This window comes from Papio anubis, chromosome 14, assembly GCF_008728515.1.
Source record: "Papio anubis isolate 15944 chromosome 14, Panubis1.0, whole genome shotgun sequence".
Taxonomy (NCBI): Eukaryota; Metazoa; Chordata; class Mammalia; order Primates; family Cercopithecidae; genus Papio; species Papio anubis.
Window position 1 is genome coordinate 6,428,087 of NC_044989.1, and position 22,041 is coordinate 6,450,127.

Here is a 22,041-nt window from a genome sequence, read left to right on the forward strand (position 1 = left end):
TGGCAGGTGTATGTTGGATTGTTTCTACTGTTTATTAAAATGCACACCAGAACAGTATCATTACAATGCCATTTGGCTTTTTCATTTTTTCTGCTGAAATTTCTCATCTACCAGAAAAACACACAAATTTTATGTTCTATCCAAAGAGTGATAAGTCACACTCCCACAGGGTCGTGCTCTGGGGCGGACGTGTCAGATAATGAGGACAGGACAGTAACAGTGGACACAACAGGGCTTCTCCAACTGGAATGGGGGGGTCACTCCCTGTATACATTCCCACGGTGTGGGCAGAGAGACACAGCGACTACTTTAATCTATGATCATTAGAAATATGTTTTTATGTTAAAGAAAATGTGAGAATATAAAAGGATATGCAAATGTTAATTGAATATGATAAAATATAAGTACTCAAAAATTTTCAATCTGACAATTTTCATTCACTCTGTAGTTCCACAGAATCCTCTGCTGACACTCATGCTGGTCAGGATTAAAATTCACTTTTCCCTGCCTGGAGGCTCGTCCGTGGAAACGCGTGGGCAGCCTGGCTCTCCGTGTCAGAAGGAGCGTGGGGAAACTCTTACCTGAGGCACACTCATTGTGTTAGACCCCTCTCTTCATAATTGGCATGGAAAAAATGCAAATCACAGCCATTTTGAAAACTATCCAAAACACCGTATTGCTTAAATATTGAAAGAACCTCATTATAAAAATATCAGGTGTGGGCATTTTCATGACATCAATACAAAAGGGTTATTTCCATATAGAATATTTGGTTCAAAGGAAGTGTTGTATTGGAAGCCCCTTCCTTATATATCTTCCCTTGCTATTTCTTTGCTAATAAAATCCCACATGTACCTTCTGGGACAATTCAAACCCGTCCTCTCTGTGAAACGTTTTCCTTCTTACTTTTTTTAGAGTCGGGGTCTCGCTCTATTGCCCAGGCTACAGTACGGTGGTGTTATCGTAGCTCACTACAGTCTTGATCTCCTGGGCTCAAGAGATCCTCCTGCCTCAACTTCATGAGGAGCTGGAACTACAGACACGAGCCACTACACCTGGCCTGTGAAACTTTTTCTTACCAATTATATAAACACTTCCAGTCCCCATCCAAGTCTGAAGGGATAACTGTTTCCTTTGGCAGCCATGTCATATAGAGAAAAATCACATATCATCTGGTCTCAGAGAGCTTGGGTTCAAGTCCCTCCCTTTTTCCCTTCTTAAGAGCCATTTGACTACATAATTTAATTTTGGGGTTCTTAGTGGCTTCACAGTGAAAAGGAGATAATAGATCATAGATGTGAGAATTTGTGTGTAATTGGTGTGCCATGAAAACATAAGGGAGGAGTTACTTCCCCATGAGACTGGGAAATGGGACTTTTCTTGGAGACCAGCAGGACTAGTAGATGCAAGTTGATGAACATGTGGTCCTGCCTGTCTCTGTCATATCCCTTTCCTGAGACCCATGGGTGCTCTGGCGTCTCAGTAGGTTGCCAGACAAGTAAGACACCACAACTGAGAAGCACAAGAAAGTTAAAGTTGCGTGGGCAATGAGAGGCAGCAGATGGAAAGAAGTAACTCAAACTCCATTCCCTTCCACATGCACACTGGCCTGAGACACAGTAGCTCTGTGTGAGTGCTCCAAGATCAAATGTTTTCTGTGAAGCTCTGGTCAGCACCAAGTATAAATTTTTTTTTTAGTATAAGGAAAGTTTACCCCATGTCATTTATTACATGATCTTCTGGAAGATTGGAAGCTATATCATCAAAACACCTAGTGTTAATTCCCAACTTGGCCACTTCTGACTATGAATATTTGGGAAAATGATCACTTAATCTTAGTGAGCCCTCATTTCCCACTTGAAAAATAAAATTTTTGTGAGCCTAATATATCTAATTAGATAATGTACATAAAGCACTTAGAAGAAGACCTGGAACGTAACAGGGGTATAATAAATAGTGGCTGTGACTTTCCTAGCTTAATGTCACAAATGGATATGCTACTATAGGCTTCTTCACTTATTTCTTTGTATTAATAATGGTATATGTCTGCAACAAGAACTTTTATCTTCAAGTCCAGGACTACATTCAGGTTACGTCACCATAGGCTGTATGTGATCCTCAGCCTAACTCTGAAATCAACGAATGGGGTGTAAGGGTCACTAGATGGCCCCGCACAGCATCTAACACCCTAGGAGGAAGTTAATTCCCTATGCTTTCATCTTGGTGCTGTGACCACTTGGCATGTGGCATCCCAGGTGCAGCCTCCACATCCCTGAGGCAGTTTATTACCAAAAACCATGTGGAATATTAACTTCAGGACAACTAGGAGAGCGTGGTGTCAATGAGCTGTTCTACCCACTGACAGTTCATTCTCGGGTTTTCCCTCTTCTCGTAACTGTTTATTACATTTCAAAGAACCTACAGACTACAGTGGTTTCCTCAGTAACCCTTGTAACGATCTTGCAAGGTCAACATATCAGTGTTTACATCTTACAAATGTGAAAGAGAGAGGAGAATTTAAATAAATTGCCAACTGCACAAAGATAGTGACTGGCATTTAAACCCCAATATATCAAACCACATAAGAAAAGCTCCAGTTCATGCCTTACTGCTGTACAACCTTATATTGGTAGCATTGAGAATCTTGTGTTGATCAGAAGCCTTGACTGACAGCAATACAGTTATTGATGAATAAAACATAAGATTAAAAAAGTCTTATTATTCTAAGATGCAGTTGAATAGAAAAAAATGTTTCAAAGAGGAAATCTTTGGGGAAAATGAGCACAGGTGTTGCTGGTGGAAGGTTCAGAGGACTCTCATTAGATTGACATTGGCTTGTGTATGCCCACCAAATAATCAAGTGAGAATAAAAGGAATCCAAATCGGGAAATTTTGGGGTTAAATCTGCTAGCTGAAACTTAGCATGCTGAGCATGTTGTAATGACTAGAGCACCAAATCTCCTTGCAATCTCTTTCAAGCAACCTTATATGGCTACATTGGTACAACCTGCATAGTAGGCTTATTTGGTTCTCTATCAAAAACTACTGATAAAGCCAGGAGCTATTTATGCTGGTTTGTTCTCCATTCTATGCCCTTACCCTAACTCTTCAACCATAAATGTCAAGAGAACTCGAATTTTAAAGATTAAACTTAGAAATTATGTCAAAACAGATTTCATTATTAGGTAATGCTGCTACCATAGTCTTTTGGTCTCTTTTAAAAATGTTCGGGGCAAAATAAATTAACTTTTTAATTGTTGTTTTATTTCTGTTCAAATAGATTTTAATAGTCTCTGTCCTCCCTGGAATTCAATCAACTGTCCAGCTCTTCAATCTGAATTACTTTTTGGTTAAATATGGTCAGAGCAGGCCTTTCAGAGTTTTTGGAGAAGAGACTGCACTATTTCTGGACAAAAATATGTATTTGAAGTATAGTTTATAACAACAATTCACATAATAAAATTTTGCTGTGTATTGTTATAATTGAGGGAGAACATACAAAACTAAAGAGGAAAGAATTCATAATTCTTACACAATTACGAAAAAATCAATTGAGACGAAAGGAAGAGCATGCTTTCCAATAAATGGTGTGACATTATTTTAGTCTTACATTTTGAAACCTTTAAGATTTAGAGAAATTCCTTTGTCATTAATTTTGTGCCAAAAATGATGTCAAAATTCTGGCACCCTGCCATCCCAGGGCCACCTGGTGATCGCATGAGCTCTCAAGGACAAGACAAGGAGAACATGTTTCCTGGCCACCCAGCCCCAGGTAAAAAATAAAGACGTTTGATGATGGTCATGCTGGGACTAGAAGCTGTGGTGCCATGTGGAAGTAGGCTGCTCACCCCAGTTTCTCTAGTATTAAACAGCCAACAGCATAAACCCCACCTGTGGCTAATTATAACTTCAGCAGTTGCATGCAGGCATGAGGTATTCATCTACTAATCTGTGCTTTAGAAAATGCTAACCAAATGTACTGTTTTTATGTCTCAGTGCCTCTTTGAAGAAAAATAACAGCAAAAATATGAGAAGGAAAGAACAAGAAAATGAAAGAAGGAAGAAAGGACACAAGAGCTCTATTTTATTACTAAAGAAACACAAAACGTGTCCCTTTGTCCATTGCTGCATCTGTGTGGGTGTTTATGAGTATGTGTGTTTGGGGAAAGTGAAATTCCTGTGTGACTCTGTGTTCCTAGATACTACCTAGTATTAAATAAATTCAAGAAAATCTTTTTACTTCTGCAATATCCTATTTGCCTCTCTACCCTCCTATGTTTTTACATGTGTTGGCACCATTTTTCCTTATAGTTGTCAATGTCACATTGCAGTAAGAGGAGAAAACAGGACAAAAGCAGGATATTTGGAAGTAGCATGTGGAATGCTAGCTCTTCTCTTACCAACAAGATAACCTCAGTTACATTAATTTCCCTAAGCATTGGAGAATAGAAAAATTATAGAAAAATAAACAAAATTAAGAAGTTTTTTTTAAATTGACAAACCCTTAGTAATACTACCAAAGGAAAAGAAAGACAGGACTCAAAATCAGAAATAAAAGAGGAGACATTACAACAGATGCCTCAGAAATAAAAACGTGCATAAAGGACTGTGATGAACAATTACATGTTAGCAAATTGGACAACCTAGAAGGAATTGATACATTTTTTGAAACAAACAACCTACTAACACTGAACCAAAAAGAATTAAAAAAAAAACCTGAACAGACCAATAATAGAGAAATTGAAGTAGTAATAAAAAGCCTTGTTACAAAGAAAGCCCAAGATTTGATAGCTTGCTGCTGAATTCTACCAAACATTCAAAGAAAAATTAATATTAATCTTTCTGAAACTTCTCCATAAAACAGAAATAGAGGGAATGCTTCCAAACTCATGTTATGAGGCCGACATCAGCCTGATACAAAAGCCACACAAAAACACCAGGATAAAAGGAAACCACAGGCTAATATCTCTCATGAACATAGATGCAAAGATGCTTAATAAAATGCTTGCAAAGTAAATTCAATTCACAGATTATACATTATGACCAAGTGAGATTTATTTGTGGGATACAAGATTGGCTTGACATACCCAATCAATCAGTGTGATACACTGCATCCAAAGAATGAAATATAAGGATCACATGACCATAATACATGCAAAATAAAATTATTCGACAAAAGTCAACACCTTTGATAATAAAAATATAGAAGAAAGCTTTCTCCACACAATAAGGGCCATTTATGAAAGTTCCACAACTAACATCATAATCAATAGGGAACAACTGAAAGCTTTTTACTCTAAGATCTGGTACAAGACATGAATAGCCACTCTTGCTACTTCTTTTCAACATAGCACTGAAAGTAGTAGCCAGATAAATTAGGCAAGAAAAGAAATAAAAGTCATATAAGAAAAGCAAAATTATCTGGTTACAAGTGACATGATCTTATATGTAAAATACTCTAAAGGTGCTACAAAAAACTTACAACAAATTCAGTAAAGTTGCAGGATAAAAAAATCAACATACAAAAGTCAATAGATTTTTGTGCACTAACAATAAACTATAGTCAATCCTCAGTATTGTCAATAGGTTACCGGAAACTGCACAAAAGTCAATAGATTTTTGTGCACTAACAATAAACTACAGTCAATCCTCAGTATTGTCAATAGGTTACCGGAAACTGCAACTTTGAGCAAAACGATTCATAGTTAAGCACTTTTTTAGTTACCAGTGTTATAACTAATTGATGTTGAAGGAATCAGTGTTAAAATAAGAACTTACTGTATATGTTTTTGCTTGAAGTTATAGTTTCCAAAAACGTAGCAATGGTGTTAAGTGGTCAGGATTTATTGTATCTGAAAAGGAAATCGAGAAAATAATTCCATTTATAATAGTATCAAAAAGAATAAAATATTTAGGTATAAATTTAATCAAGGGGCAAAAATTCTCTACACTGAAAACTATCAAACATTGATGAAAACAATTGAAGAAAACACAAATGAATGGAGAGATATTCATAGTTATGGATTGGAAAAATTAACATGATTAAAATGACCATATTACCCACAAGGTGGATTCAACACAGTCCCTACCAAAATCCCAATAGCATTGTTGACAAACACAGAAAAAGCAATTCTACAATGTGTATGGAAACACGGAAGACCTCAAATAGCTGAAACAATCTGGAGAAAGAACAAAGTTGGTGACATTTTACTTCCTGATTTCGAATTATAAAACTGTAATCATCCTCTCCACATATTTAAAACCTTGGTAGTGTTGTCTTCTTTGTCACAAACATCAAACAAAAGTTGGAAAACTAAAGCAGATGGGAAAAAATGTAGTTATTCCTATTTTTTACTCTTTTTTGTTGTTTTTCTTTCTTTTTTAGGGTTCTGAAAAGATTTCATTTATAAATGCGTCTCCATTTACAAAGCTTCCTTTAGCTAAGAGCGAATACCTCTCAGTATTCTTCATCTGAAATGTCTTTATTTCTCCTATTTAACTGAAGAATATCTTCGCCGAATACAGAATTCTGTCCTGACCGTCTTTAATTTCGGCACTTGAAAGATAGTGTGCCGTTTCCTTTCAGCCTCCATGTTTCCTGATGAGAAATCTGCTGTCATTCACACTGATTTCTCCCTATAGGTAATATGTCATAGGTAATATGTCATTTCTCTCTCATCTTATTCAATATCTTTTTCTCCATTTCTGTTTTCAGGAATTTGATTACAATTTGTCTTGGTGTGGATTTCTCTTTGAGGTTTACTCAGCATCTTGCTTGCGTTTGTGAGTTTTCATCTTTTGTCAAATTTAAGGAAATTTTCAGCCACTATTTCTTCAAATATATTTTCAACCTCACCATCTCTCCTATCTCTGATAACATAAATATTAGCTCTTCGGTTTACTTTTTAATTTTTTTCTTAGTTTATATTCCTTTTGCTGATTAGATTGGGTGATCTCTCTTGTTCTATCTTCAAGTTTACTGATTCTTTTCTTGAACCATTCTGCTGTTGAGCCTATGCACTGAAATATTTTTTACTATTATTATTGCATTTTCACTTTTAAATTTTTCATTTTTTATATCTACTATTCCCTTGTTGAGATTTTCTAATTTTAAGTTTCTTCCAAACATATTCATAATTACTATTCACAACACTTTTATTACAGTGGCTTTAAAATACTCACCAGACAATCCTAATTTCTCTGCCATCTTTATGTTGACATTTATTATTTTTCCTGTTTCATTATATTTAAAGTATTCTAGGTCCTGGTGTGATGAATTTTTTAAAATCATTATCAAAATCTAGACATTTTGGATATATATAATGAGACTCTGGATCTTATTTAAAATTTTTCTTTTAGCTGGCTTACTCTGAGACCACTCTGGCCCAGAAGTAGGGAAGGGAACAATGGGATCATTATTGCCACTTGAGAGCCACACTCTGCCTCCATCAACACGCAAAGGGTGACGGGCTCATCATTACTGCTGGCTTCAAATAGAAATCATGGCTCCTCACTGTACCTTTGCTGATGCCTCCATGGCTACGAAGGCTAGGACTGCCCCGTTACTGCTTCCCACATGACTTTTGCTTATGTGAGTGGGAAGGGTATGACTTCATTAAGCTGGTGACTGGCCACTAGGCTTCCAATGACATCATTCTAGTAGTTGGGGAGGGGTACGTCATTGCCAATGGGTGGGCACGGAAATCTTGACTGACATCTGATGAAGGATGAGGACTTAGTTACTTACTGGTAGCTGAGCATCCCCACTCCCTATTTGGCTTTTTCTGACACCATCCTGGAGGCAGTGACTGGGGATCATAGAGCCCGGTGAATACGGAAGTCTAGGCTCCCCACTCAGCTTTTGCTGGTATGGCTGAATGTGTGGTCACAGTGTTTCTGGTGTTTGCTAAAGTAGAACACTTATTGTTTAAACGTTTTCCATGTTGCCATGTTGTCCTTGTTTTTTCCTTTGGCTAGAGAGTGAGTTTTTGTTGAAGCTTTTTCTACCTGTGCCTTGTATTTCTAGCCTGCTGGCTTTTTCAGCTCTAAATGTAGGACATGAGACAAAAACAAAACCAAATGAATAACAAAAAAAAACAGGGACCTCGCAACTGTGTCGTTTCTTGGGTCCTGAGGTCTTTATCTTGTATCCATTCTTTTCTCCACATTTCAGTTTTCTTACGTTTGCTTTGCGTATAATGTCCACAGATTTTAGTTCTACCAAGCAGGGGGAATAGGGAAAAAATTATGTCTATGTTCATCTTCAGAGAATCCGAATCTCCTTTTATATTTTTGCCCAAAAATGAAATAAATATAGTTTCAAAAAATAGAAAATGGCAAATTATCCCTGTTAGTTATTTAATGACATCCTATTATTAAATTTACTAGCAAGAGAAAAATATTTAATTACTACAATTAATTATTAAATCCAGAGATTTTATGAAGTAACATACCTTAGAGATAAATTGGATAATGCTGCCAAAATTTCATGAGAAAATGTTATTTTGTTAATATATTGTTGTAAAATACTAAAAATTATTAATGGAAAGGCACAGTAATATCCCATAGTTCTTAATAGTACACTATCATGGTGTATTCCAAGTGTGTTTTTAAGTGATTCAAAAGCCTTTGTGTGCTTCCCTTGGAAAATTAACAAACATATAATCTGTCTGAGATCAAGAGAAAGCAATGATACACCACAGAAATCCACACAATTGTCTAACATAAGTTGGGATCAATGCTGATTGACTGAGGTTCCTTGTTTGTCTTTATTCATTTGTTTGTTCATCATTGAAAGAAATTTAAAATATTTTGCACAGAGAGACCAAAGGTAAATGTTCATAAAAGACAATGATGAGTCACACTTCTACTTACCAACCATTGTATGACCAAGTAAACTTATTATGATGAATACGTTATTGAAAATATAACTAATAATTCTGATACATATCATTGCTGCTTGATGTTCATCTAAGCAAAGAATAAATTTTAAAATATTTTAAAATAGGAAAATGCAATATTAACTCTTGCTGGATGTGATATATGGGCAAGTCTTTCCAGTTGCTTTTGTTCTCAATTGCCTTATTAAAAAAAACTATAAATTTTTCTTTACACATGACTCCTATGACCTGCTCCTGGGGATAAAATAGCATAGGAGCTCAGTAAAGTAACATGAGCAGTGTATTCCTCCTTGCACAGAAAATTGCTTTTCTAGGAATGGAGTCTAAGAAAATATTCAGAAGTACATGATGGGATTTATATATGCTGAAGTGTTCATTAAGGTGTTGATCTATGTAACAGTAGAATAAATTGAAACTCTCTTTTTAGGTAGGGTTGCAGCCTCTAGAATAGGGAACAAAATAGTAGGTGCCAGGTATGCCCCATTCTGAAAGTGAGTTTGCTCAGCTATCAGTCAGGCAAACTGACTCTTCATTTGGGCTAGTTCTTTTGTAAATATGCTACCTCAAAAAAGGGCTCCTCTTCCTTCAAACACTTAAGATGCATGTGACTGTTTTTTGTGTGCATCTCAGACCATAAGCTCTGCAGCAGCAGTATACTTGGTTAAACATTGGGTATTTATTATCTGCAATTTTCACTACCTTACCTGATGAGTATATTTTACCATTTTTACTGTTAAAGCAACTACACTTATAGCTGGCTCATAAGATGTAGAGCTGGGTCCAGCTAATTTCAAAATACACGGTGTGAAATACAGATCTGTTTTATCTTCTTTCCAAATGGCTACATAATTTGGGGCATCAATTTCTCCATTATCTTTTTCTTAGTGTTTTCCTAGCTTTCTTTTCAACCTAGGGCTCATCCTTCCAGCTGTACCCAGCCTGAATGAGGTTGTCATGTCGTTTATTCCAATAATTTTCTAGGATCTACCTCCAACAGCATTATAAAAAGAGAACGTGTCTCCAGAGAGGGAGGGCATCACTTCCTCCTGTCAATGTTAACTGCCAGGCTGTGTCTATAGACCTGAGTATGTGGAGGTATGGCCAGATATATTTTTCTTTTATTTTTTGTTACAGAAGATAATTTTCCTCTTTCTGCTGAATCTTTTAATCAATCTGCTATAGTTTTCTATGTTCCAATAGCAATAAGTGTGTAGTTAAAACAGAACATGTTAGTTGACATTATTTAGTGGTTATCGTATGACACAAAGTCTGAAGCACCTTGTACGAAGATTAGGTTGAATAGTACAACAACTGTAGATGACAGTTATTGTTTCCATTTTACAGATGAGAAAACTGTGGTATAAGTAAGATAAGCAATATATCCAAGGTCATACAGTCAAACTAGAACTAGGATAGGTCCAATCCCAGTATCCACGACATTAACCTCTACCATCTTGTACCTCTCATGAATAGTAAGACGTACCAGACCTTTCTGCTGTGGGATTGAGGCAAGGGCATATGACTCACTGTGGGAAGTCACAGAGAATAGGATCAAACTGGGTGGTAGGGAATGCACAAAATGCAACCATTCATCTTCAGGAGGCAATATCCATTTGTCCCCAGCACCCAGCCCAGGCCCTGCAGTGGAAGTGCACCCAGGAAGCAGTTGTCAAATAATGAGTTCAGCCTAGTCCCATCAGGCAGAGTTCGGTTTCATCCCTCCAGTCTAGTTTCTTGATGCTTCTGCTGCTTTGTATTCCCCAGGCTGCATGGGAAATTCTGTGTCCAGGTCCCAGAGGTCCGTGAATTAATCCTGCACCTGCCTGAACAATCCATATTTTTTTTATCCGTGTCATATTTGGCAGCATACATAGGAACAGGCCTTTAGATAACAACTCAGCATTGTCATGTCAGACTGAAGACGCTTCTGGGGTCTTTTCTCTGAACACAACTCCTTTTGAGCAGCAACGACAAAAGCTCCATACCCTAAATCATAAAGGAAGCTCCAGGGAGTAGGAACAAAAATAATGCTTTAATACAAGCGTCCTTTGCAAGAGCTTGCAGCTTGGGTATTCTCAGAACAGCAGGAGAAAGAATATATGAATATAAAAGAGTGCCACTGCAGCCTTCGGAAAGTGTAGCTCCAAGAGTTAATGAGCTGGTGTCTGACTGCCAGGGGCCCAGTGTGTTAATTACCCACAGAGCCCACCCCTACCCAAAGTCCTCATGAAGTCACTAATGCTACGGTTCAAGACAGGTGCCCAGCTTCACAGTCACCTTCTCAGTCTTGCCAGCCTTGTTCATGAAAAAAATCTCCCTACCTCCAAAACCAGGACAGCTTGAAAGGTCCCTTTGTTCCTACGGGCTGCCTTTCTGGGACAAAGTAGCTGGCTGGCCCTTTGGTATTCTCGATGGTGGCCCAGGCTTTCAAGCTTTTGCACGCCTAAGGAGAAATGTGGTACGCTGCTGGGTGCTGGAGCCAATCACCTCATGAATATCTTTATACCAGGGCTTGTTTATGCCTGTTAGGTTCCTGCAGCTCAGCGGGGTCTCTACTGCTCCTAGAAGTGGTGGATTAAAAATTCTGCTGAGTGAAAACACAGGCTGCAACTCCAGGTCCCAAGATACTCTCCAATGATACGATTCTTCTCCCTCTCATCAAACTGAATTGGCAAATGGAAGCCAAGGACAGAATAGCAGAGAATACGGACAGGTCTTCCTATGGATCTATTTTCCCCAAGTGTTTAATCAACTCAGGCTTCCCAATCTGGGTCAGTGCATATCTATTGTAAGGCTGTAATCAAACTTGTATATTACATCATAGGCTATAATCAAAAGTGGGCATTTCAACTTCCTTTTGAACAAAGCTATAGTGATTTTGCCTCTTCATGAGATAGGGAGGGGATGTGTTACTGCTCAAGTCTAACCCAGTCATTCACAAATGCATTCAATCAAAAAAAACATTGAGAGACTACTGTGTTCCAGACACTATTTCGGGCTTTGGGGATGTATTACTGAACCAGACAATCAAAGAAGCACCCAGCCTCATGGAAATTGTATTCTGACAGTGGGAGGCAAGGGGGAGATGGACAATGAGTAAGATACATAATATTTAAAAGTCAATTATATGGTATAGTAAAAAAAAAAAAAAAAAAATAAGTGAGTAAGTGTGGTGGTTTAGAAAAGAAGATAGGGGGCTCACACTTGTAATCCCAGCACTTTGGGAAGCCAAGGTGGGCAGATCTCTTGAGGCCAGGAGCTTGAGACCTGCCTGGCCTACATGGCAAAACCCCATTGTATTATTCCATTCTCATGCTGCTAATAGACATACCTGAGAGTGGGTAATTTATAAAAGAAAGAGGTTTAATTGACTTACAGTTCGGCATGGCTGGAGAGGCCTCAGGAAACTTAATCACAGCAGAAGGGAAAACACATTTAACGTTTCACCGTTAAGTATAATGTTAGCTTTATATTTGTGGTAGATGTCTTTTGTCAGGTGGAGGGAGTTCCTAGTAGGCTGAAAGGTTTTATCACGAATAGTAGTAGAATTATTTTCACATACATTTTCTGTACTTATTAAAATGATAATATTTTGATTTTCTCAAATGAAGTAGTAAATTGCAATTATTGATTTTTGAATGTTTTACCTTCTTGCATTTGTGGAATAGACTGCACTTATCTATTTGCTAATATTTAAATAAGGGTTTTTTATATATGTTTTCAGTAGATATTGGTCATTAAATATCTTTTCTTAAAAAGTCATTTTCAAAATGTTTGTGTCAGATTTATACTGCCTTCATAAAATGAACCGGAGTGAGATTTCTCTTCCTCTTTATTTTCTGAAAGGCATTGTGTAAGACTGGAATTATTTCTACTTTAAATTGTTTCTTAATTTTTATGAGTACATAGTAGGTGTATATATTTATGGGGTTCCTGAAATATTTTGATACATGTGTATAATGCATAAATCACACCAGGGTAAATGAGGTATTCATTCCCTCAAAAATTATTCTTTCTTCATGTTACAAACACTCCAAATACACTCTTTTAGTTACTTTTATATGTACAATAAATGTTGTTGACTGATTTAATCAGATTATTAGATTTTTCTCTTATTGAATTGTTTAAGTTTTTATATATTCTGATTATAAATTCCTTGCCAGATGGATAGTTTACAAATACTTTCTCCCATTTTGTGGGTTGTCTCTTCACTTTTTTGATAGTTTCCTTTACTGTGCAGAAACTTTTTAACTTGATGTGATCCCCTTTGTCCATTGTTGCTTTGGTGGTGCTTTGCGGGTATTACTCAAGAAATCTTTACCCAAAAAAATGTCCTGGAGAGATTCTCCAGTGTTTTGTTTCAGTAGTCTTATAGTCTTAGAGCTAAGTCTTTAATTCGTTTTGATTTGATTTTTGTACGTGACAACAGAAATGAGTCTAGTTTCATTGTTCTGCATATGGATATCCAGTTTTCCCAACACCATTTACTAAAGAGAATTTCCTTTCCCCAATTTATGTTCTTGAAATCTTTGTCAAAAACGAGTTCACTGTGGATGTATGAATTTAATTCTGGATTCTCCATTCTGTTCCATTGGTCTATACGTCTATTTTATGCCAGTATTATGTTGTTTTGATTACTATAACTCTGTAGTATAATTTGAAGTCAAGTAATGTAATTTCTTTAGTTTTTTTTTTTTTTCTTTTTGTTTGGGATAGCTTTGGCTTTTATGTTTTGTTGTTGTTGTTGTTGTTGTTTTGTTTTATTTTGTGGTTCCATGTAAAATTTTGGATTTTTTCTTATTTTTACAAAGAATTTCATTGGTGTTTTGATAGACATTGTGTTGAATCTGTAGAATGCTTTGAGTAGTATGACATTTTAACAATTTTGTTTCTTTCAATCAAAGAGCATGAAATTCTATCCACTTTGTTGTATCCTGTTGAATCTCTTGCATCAATATTTTGTAGTTTTTATCATAGAGATCTTTCACTTCTGGCTAAGTTTATTCCTAGGTATCTTATTTTATTTGTAGCTTTTGTAAATGGGGTTACTTTCTTGATTTCTTTTTCAGATTGTTTGCTGTTGGCATCTAGAAATGCTGCTGATGTTTGTATGTTCATTATCCTGCAACTCTACTGAATTTATCGATTTTAATAGTTTTTTGGTGGGGTCTTTTTTGTTTGTTTGTTTTTCCAAATGTAAGATCATAACATTTCATCTTACATTTGAAAAAAAAATAAAGACTCCACCAAAAAGAGGATTTGACTTCTTCTTTTTCAATGTGGATACCATTTATTTCTTTCTCTTCTCTGATTGCTTTAGCTAGGACTACATTGAATAGCAGTGGTGAAAGTGGGCATCCTTTTCCTGTTGCAGAGTTTAGAGAAAATGATTTCAGGTCCTCCTCTTGCATTATGATACTAGCTGTGGTTTGTCATATATGGCTTTTGTTGTGCTGAGGTATGCTCCTTCTATGCCCAATTTTTTGAGGATTTTTATCATGAAGGGATGTTGAATTTTATCAAGTGGTTTTTCAGCATCAATTGAAATAATCATATGTTTTTATTCCTTTATTCTGTTTATATGATGTATCACATTGATTGATATGCATATGTTAAACCATCCCTGCATCCCTGGGATAAATCCCACTTGGTCATGATGCATAATCTTCTTCTTAATGTGTTGTGGGCAGGGGTTTGGTCCTGGGAATCAGGGCATGATGGGGGATTTGCATGGGAAATCTACAGAGTGGTTGGAGCCAGAGGACCATGATAATACTGTGTCCAAGGGGTAAGGGGTAATATCGAGGCAAAAATGGGAGAAGCAAAATCTCTTATCAGGTCCAAATCATGAGCACACATGCAGGAAAATAAGATGAAATAAGAAAATGGATACACCTAGAAAGAGAATAAGAGTTTTAGAAGAAAAAGTGGAGAGAGGGCAAGGATTTTCAGCAGATAGGATCGAAAACGTCAAATTTCCCTTTTTTGGATGCCAGATATATGCATGCAGATGAGTACATATGGTTTAAATGGAAAGGGCGCCCAGCTCCTGAGATATTCTCCCCACCTTCATATTCGTTGCCTCATTTCATCATAAGTTCCTGGTTTCATGCCTAAAAGGTTTTGAAATTTTTTAAGATTTTAAATAAATTAGTAAGTACTTAATTGAAAAGTCATTTACCCCGAAATATTATTACATTTATATTTATTTAAAACAAAATGTTATGCTTTATTATCACCAAAAATTCCAACATAGACCATAGGATTATGAAATTATTCTATTTCATATCTTTATAAGTTATTTAGCATAAATTCTAATTTTTTGTGCTCTAAATGAAGAGACTGAGGCCTACATAGATCAAATAGTTTCTCTAAAATTCTAATTGCTGTGACTCTCTACTGCGGTTAGGGAGCGTTTTCTACGTTGGGCTGTATCTAGCAATACTCTCAGTGATGAAACTTAGTGTAATTTTTTTTTAAGAATAAACTTCAATAATACAACTTCTTTGATATGGGAAACATTTAAATGCTTCTTATCAATCCATGAATCAAAGCTCTTATGACATTTTGAGGTTATCTCTGTTTACATGTACCCAGTACTCCTGGAATATTATACTTAGTAAATTCTTTTTCTAAAACAAAAGCATCAATTCTTCTATGCTCAGATATCATTATGTTATAAATATTAGAAATAGGAAAGATTTCATCCATATTTATACAATTAGAGAATGCATGCTTGTTTGTTTCCAAATAACTTTATATGTCAAAAAAAAAAGAAAGAAAAAAAACCCTTGTGATGAAATAAGAAGGTAGAGGTGACAGAAATTGGTTTCTCTTCTATAATTATTTTGAGTTTATTCAGCTAATTCAAAGGCTGGTTCATTCTAGAAAAATAAAATTGATACACACTCATCAGAGGCTACTTGTGCCAATTTTTTTGAACTACCAGACTTGTTAGTAAGAAATAGAATTGACCAAACTTGAAAAGCCATTGATGAAAATGGACACTTAAAATCCCCATGATGACATGTTTTCTTTTTTCTCTTCAAAAAACTTGGTTTTCACTAAATAAAATGAAATGGTCATACCACAAAGCAAATGCAGCTATCACAAATCTACATAAATGACATTGACTCTATTTCACTGCACATTTTTCACATTTTCACAGCTGTGAAATCTGGAGGCACCTTATGCCAATTTACAATTATGTTCCACAAAGCATTTATTTGGCCTTACTAATTTATAAAATTGTAGCATTTCTAAAGAAATACCACAATGGCATATTATAGTATGGCTTATTTTTTATACCCAGTGCCTAGTATAGTGTGTGGTAAATTGCAGCGGGTCAGTGAATGTGAAAGAGAGTTTCAATATTGTTAAGTGCATATTCACAGCTAAATTTTGGTGTCTTACAAGTTTTAATTGCTCAAAGAAAAGATGACCCTCAGGAAAGGGAAGAAGTGGAGCTGAGTTAATGATTAAAACTAGTTTTCCAAGGGGCTCTGCAAGGGAAAGAAAGTTGACTAACATATGTGCTGGGTAGCCATGCCCAGAGAGAGCAAATGCTTTCATGGGTGATACACTCTTTAGGTTTCAGATCATTTTAGGGACTTGCTGGTGAATGGCTAACCACAAAGGTAACACTTATCAAGTTACTCAGGTTAAGTTCATCATTAAATTTCCTATTTTCTTTCTCCCAGAATCTCCTGGGTTTTGTTTAATGTTGGAGACAGATGGTGCTGACACATTTCAGGTGTTAGTTGGCGATATTTTGGTTTTCCTAGGTTTTTTCCAAGTAGATTAAATCCAACAGTACATCACTTGTGTTTCCCAGCATCACAGTCTTTCTCCTGATGCCTGAATCAAATATTTGATCTTTCAACCATACTTATGCTTCCTGCTCTGCCCACAAGTTCTCCCTTCGAACACCAGGCACCATCTGTTAAATTGATGTGAGGAGGAAATGAGAAACAGTTACATGAATGTTGCAACTGATTAGTTATCAAGTGATATCTAATTAGCTCATCTCTGATTATTATGTAATTAAAGATATCTATCATATCCCTAGCTCAACCCCAGCACCAAATATTTCTTTTTGTCAGAAGTCAGGAAGGACAATACATCATCCCAGCTTTGCCTGAGAAGCAAGTCAGCTTCACAGCTCAGCAGGTTTTGCTTCAGTTCTTCCTCACTGGTGACCAATTGTCTGAGGCATCCCCTCTCTAAAGCATTGCATGAAATCTTTTCTCACATTTGCTCTGAAGTGGGAAGGGAAATGAGTAAGGACCGTGTTTTCTTTGTTGCTTTTCTATCATTCTGGCTTCAGCTTTTTGTATCTTGCTCAATAGAAAGATGATGTGAAGCCGGCTGTTCCCCTCTCCTTGGCTCCTGGGAGAGGATCTCAAACTCTCTGTCTGCAAAAGCAGGGTGTCAAGAGGACAATGGAGGGTAACGATGGGAAAAGAGAGGCTCACACTTCCTTTCTTCTTTGCATTCTTCTCAAAACTAAGGGAGGTGCTGGGGAGAGAGAGACCTGTAAGTAAGCACACAAGAAATGACTGCAGTGATGACAGGAATAGCTAACTGCTGTTGAGCAACACTGTTGGCAAGCAGTGACTATTTTAAATAGAATATACAACATTGTAAGATGTTATATATAACATGCATCTTTTATATGGTAATATGACAATTATTTTAAAAATGAAGAAACTGAGGCTGGGAGAAGTTCACATGCCTTGACCAATCTGTAACTAATATGCAGGGAAGCAATTTGCAGACCCTGGTCTCTGCCTCCAGAAGCTCAACTGTGCCCTTAACAATCCATAATAGTAATTTGCCAACAGATATATTACGTATCTTTCCGATCCTCAGTGTTCCCATCTACAAAATGAGGATGGAAATCCTTACTTCAAGGGGTTTTTGTGAGAATTATATAAGTAAATGTGTCTAAAAGTCCTGATTTTAATACATGACTCACGGATGTTCAGTTCGTTTTTAATTTAACCTGAATTTCTGTAGCTATCATAGTCTGATTTATGTAGCATATCTTTAAATGCCAACAATATGTCAGACACCAAGAATGCTGTGATAAATAAGATATCCAGGAATCTTTCCTCAATAGCCCCTCGTCTAATGAGGGAGTCAAATATGTATATAAAATGAACATGGTACAGAAAGATAGATATTACCAAGTAACTCTGAAATGTCTGGGAAACCTTAGAAAATCATGTAAAAATTGAGATTCGTTCTGAAGGGTGAATAAGAGTTAATGAGGGAAACACAGGTGAGTAGAAGGATGTTTCTGTATAAAATGTGTCAAAGCATGATTATATGAAACTACATATTTAATTTTTACTGATTTTTAATAATTTAATGGGTTTCTGCAGCCATCACCACTGGGCATTTTTAGAACATTTCCAATACTCTCCAAAATTGCCTCGTACTGTCAGCTCCCACCTACATTACCAAATCACTGATCTGCTTTCTGTTTTTAGAGTTGCTTTTTTAGAAATTTCATATAATGAGATCACATTATATAGTCTTAAATCTGACTTCATTCACTTAGTATAATATTTTTGAGGTCCATTTGTGTTGCAGTAGATATGAGTAGTTCATTTATGTTTATTCCTGGACTGTATTCTGTATTTCATGTACATACAGGTCACATGTGTTTATCCATTCATCAGTTGACAGACAATTGCATTATTTCTAGTTTGGAGTTAGGAAGAATAATGCTTCTATGTCATTCTGTGCACCTGTATTTATTTCTCTTGGGCAGATATTTAGGACTGTAATTACTGAGTCATATATTATGTGTTTAACTTTTTAAGAAATATTAATATATAAATAATTTACCAAAGTTTCTGGACCCTTTTACCTTCTGTCTAGCATTTTTTAGTATTCTACTGTTCTATATTCACTTCAACTCTTAGTATCCGGTTTTTTAGTATAGCATTCTAGTAGGTCTCTAATAAAGACCATCGTGATTTTCATTAGCACTTCTTTAATGACAGTGCAGTCTAATGCATTTTCATGTGCTTAGTAATCATATGTGTATATTTATATATACATGTTTATATACATAAGTATATATTAAATATGTATAAGTATGTATATAGAGGGGATATGAAATATTTATTAAAATCTTTCCTATTTTTTACTTCAGTTGCTTGACTTCATATTGTTGAGTTACATTCTGAATATAAGTCTTTTATCAGATATTTGGTTTGCAAATATTTTCTCCTTGTCTGTGCCATGAATTTTTATTTTAAGATCATGTTAGTTGCAAAACTTTTATCAAATTCGTTTACCAAGTTTTTGTTTAATGAATGCTGTTTTTAATATCATATCTAAGACATGTTTGTTTTATCCAAAATTGCAAAGATTTCATTCTTTATTTTCTTCTAGACACTCTATATTTTTAGTTTTAGCATTTAGAAATATGACACATTTTGAGATAATACTTGTATATGGTGTGAGTTAAGGATCTAAGACTATATTTTTTATTAAGACATCTTATTGTCCAGCATCATATGTTGAAAGCATGATTCTTTTTCAAATTAGATTTCCTTGATACCTTATTTCCAGCCTCCCTATTATATTCCTTGGGTATACGTCTATCCTTAAACCAGTATCACAGTGTTTCTTGATGCTGTAGCTTGATATTAAATTTAAAAATTTGGGAGAGCAACTTCCCTAATTTTTTTTCAATTTTTTAATTCATACTAATTTGCATTTTTACATAAATTATAACATTACTTTGTCAGTTTTTCCATAAAAATTCTGCTAGGCCAGATATACCTGTAGTCTCAGCTACTGGGAAGGTTGAAGCAGGAGGATCAGTTGAGCACAGAAATTCAAGGCTGTGGTGCACTATAATTGCACCTGTGAATAAACACTGCACTTTAGTGTGGGTGACATAAAAAGCCTGCTAGGATTGTGCCAGGGATTGCCTTGAATCTATAGATCAATTAAAGGAAATTTTCTATCCTAAAATTATTGAGTCCTTATTTACATCTTCTCGATTTTTCTTAGCAATATTTTGTAGTTTTCAGCAAAACTCTTCTTTTATTTTATTAAATTAATTCTTAGTATTTTATTATTTGTGTTATTGTTTAAGTAGAATTCATTTCTTTATTTGTTGTTAGTATGTAGAAATAATATTTTTTGTTGTTGTTGATTTTGCATCCTGTGAAATTTCTGAACTCATCTATTTGTTCTAGTAGGGTTTTTAAGATTTTTTGTTTTGTTTTGTTTTTTTGGTTTTTTTTGAGACAGAGTCTCGCTCGCTCTCTGTTGCCCAGGCTGGAGTGCAGTGGCACGATCTCAGCTCACTGCAAGCTCTGCCTCTCCGGTTCACGCCATTCTCCTGCCTCAGCCTCCCGAGTAGCTGGGACTACAGGCGCCCGCCACCACGCCCAGCTAATTTGTGTGTGTGTGTGTGTATTTTTAGTAGAGATGGGGTTTCACCCTGTTAGCCAGGATGGTCTCGATCTCCTGACCTTGTGATCTGCCCACCTCGGCCTCCCAAAGTGCTGTGATTACAGGCGTGAGCCACCGCGCCCGGCCTAAGATATTCTTTAGAATTTTCTACAAACATTATCAAGTCATCCACAAATAAATACAGTATATTGATTTTGTATCATATGAAATTAGTAAATGATTTATTTGTTCTGGTAGCTTTTAAAAATGTATATTCTTTAAGATTTTCTGCATGTATTATCATGTCTGTAAGCAAAACCAATTTTCTTCCTTTCCAATTTGGATTCCTTTAATTTGTGCCTTTATTAGAAACTTAGTAAAAACTTGAATAGGAGTAGTGAAAAAAGAAATATTCACTGCATTCCTTATGTTATATGGAAAGCACTCAATCTTTCACTGTAAAGAAAGATATTAGCTAGAGGTTTTTCCCATATCCCTGTACCACTTAGAGAACATTAGCTTCTATTCCACATTAAAAAAAAAGGTTTTATCATAAATAAGTGCTACCTTTTGTCAAATGTTTCCTGAATCTATTGAGATAATTATGTATTGTGAGCCCCCCCTTTATTCTATCAATACTTGTATTACATTGATTAGCTTTTATATGTTAAACTAACTTTGTATTTCTGAGGTAAATCTCACTTGGTCTTCAATTATAATCATTTTACATACTGCTGAAATTAGATTGCTAATTTTTTGAGGATTTTTTTTTTTTTTTTTGGGCGGTCGCTGTATCCCAGGCTGGAGTGCAGTGCGTGATCTCTCACTGCAAGCTCCGCCTCCCGGGTTCCGCCATTCTCCACGCCTCAGCCTCCCAGCAAGTAGGCTGAGACTACAGGCTCCCTTCCTGCAGCCCGGCTAGTTTTTTGTATTTTTTTAGTAGAGGCGGGGTTTCACCATGTTAGCCAGGATAGTCTCAGTCTCCTGACCTCGTGATCCACCAGCCTCGGCCTCCCAAAGTGCTGGGATTACAGGCTTGAGCCACCGCGCCTGGCCATTTTTTGAGGATTTTTACATTTATGTTCAGGAGGGATATCGATGTATATTATTTTTTATTTTTTTTAGTGTCTTTGTGGGGATTTTGTATCAGAGTTATACTGACCTTACAAAGTGAGTTGGAAGTGTTTTCTCCTTCTCTATTTATAAATCATTATAGTAGTCTTCTTCAAATTAGTAAATCTTCTCAAAATAAATCTGTCTTCTTATCCTTCTATAAATCAGTTCTTGAGTCAGTTTCAGTAATTGATGGTTTTCTAGGAATTTTTTTTCCATTTAATATATGTTGTCATATTTTTGTCAACAAGGTGTCTCAACATTTTCTTAACATATTTTACGGTATGTGTAATGATGACCCTTCTTTCATCCCTGAAAGTGGTAAGTTGATATCCTCTGTTATCGACTGAATGTCGGTGTTCCCCTAAAGTTCCCTTGTTGAAATCTCATCCTCAGCGCGATGGTATTTAGAAGTAGGATCTTTGAAAGATAATTAGGCCATGAGGGTAGAGCCCTCATAAATGGAATAAGTGCCCTTATAAGAAGAGGGCAGAGAAGTGTGTAGCTCTCATTTCACCAGCGAATATAGGGAGAAGTTGGCCGTCTTCAACCCAGAAGAGAGTTCTCACAGCACCTGCTGGGACTCTGATAGTGGACTTGCAGCCTC

The 22,041-nt window shown here is 36.1% G+C and overlaps 2 long non-coding RNA genes across 2 annotated transcripts in view; both read right to left on the reverse strand.

The window, feature by feature from the left end:
- Positions 1-3,424: 3,424 nt before the first annotated feature.
- LOC103876703 overlaps positions 3,425-22,041 on the reverse strand; it is a 47,592-nt gene continuing 28,975 nt past the window's right edge. Inside the window, exon 3 of the long non-coding RNA XR_002516489.2 lies at positions 3,425-5,852. This is a non-coding gene — a long non-coding RNA (uncharacterized LOC103876703). The remainder of the gene's footprint in view (positions 5,853-22,041) is intronic.
- LOC103876704 lies at positions 16,300-19,498 on the reverse strand. Its single transcript, XR_636044.3, has 2 exons — positions 17,152-19,498; positions 16,300-16,839 (listed from the first exon to the last, which is right to left on the reverse strand). It is a non-coding gene; the product is annotated as an uncharacterized LOC103876704 (long non-coding RNA).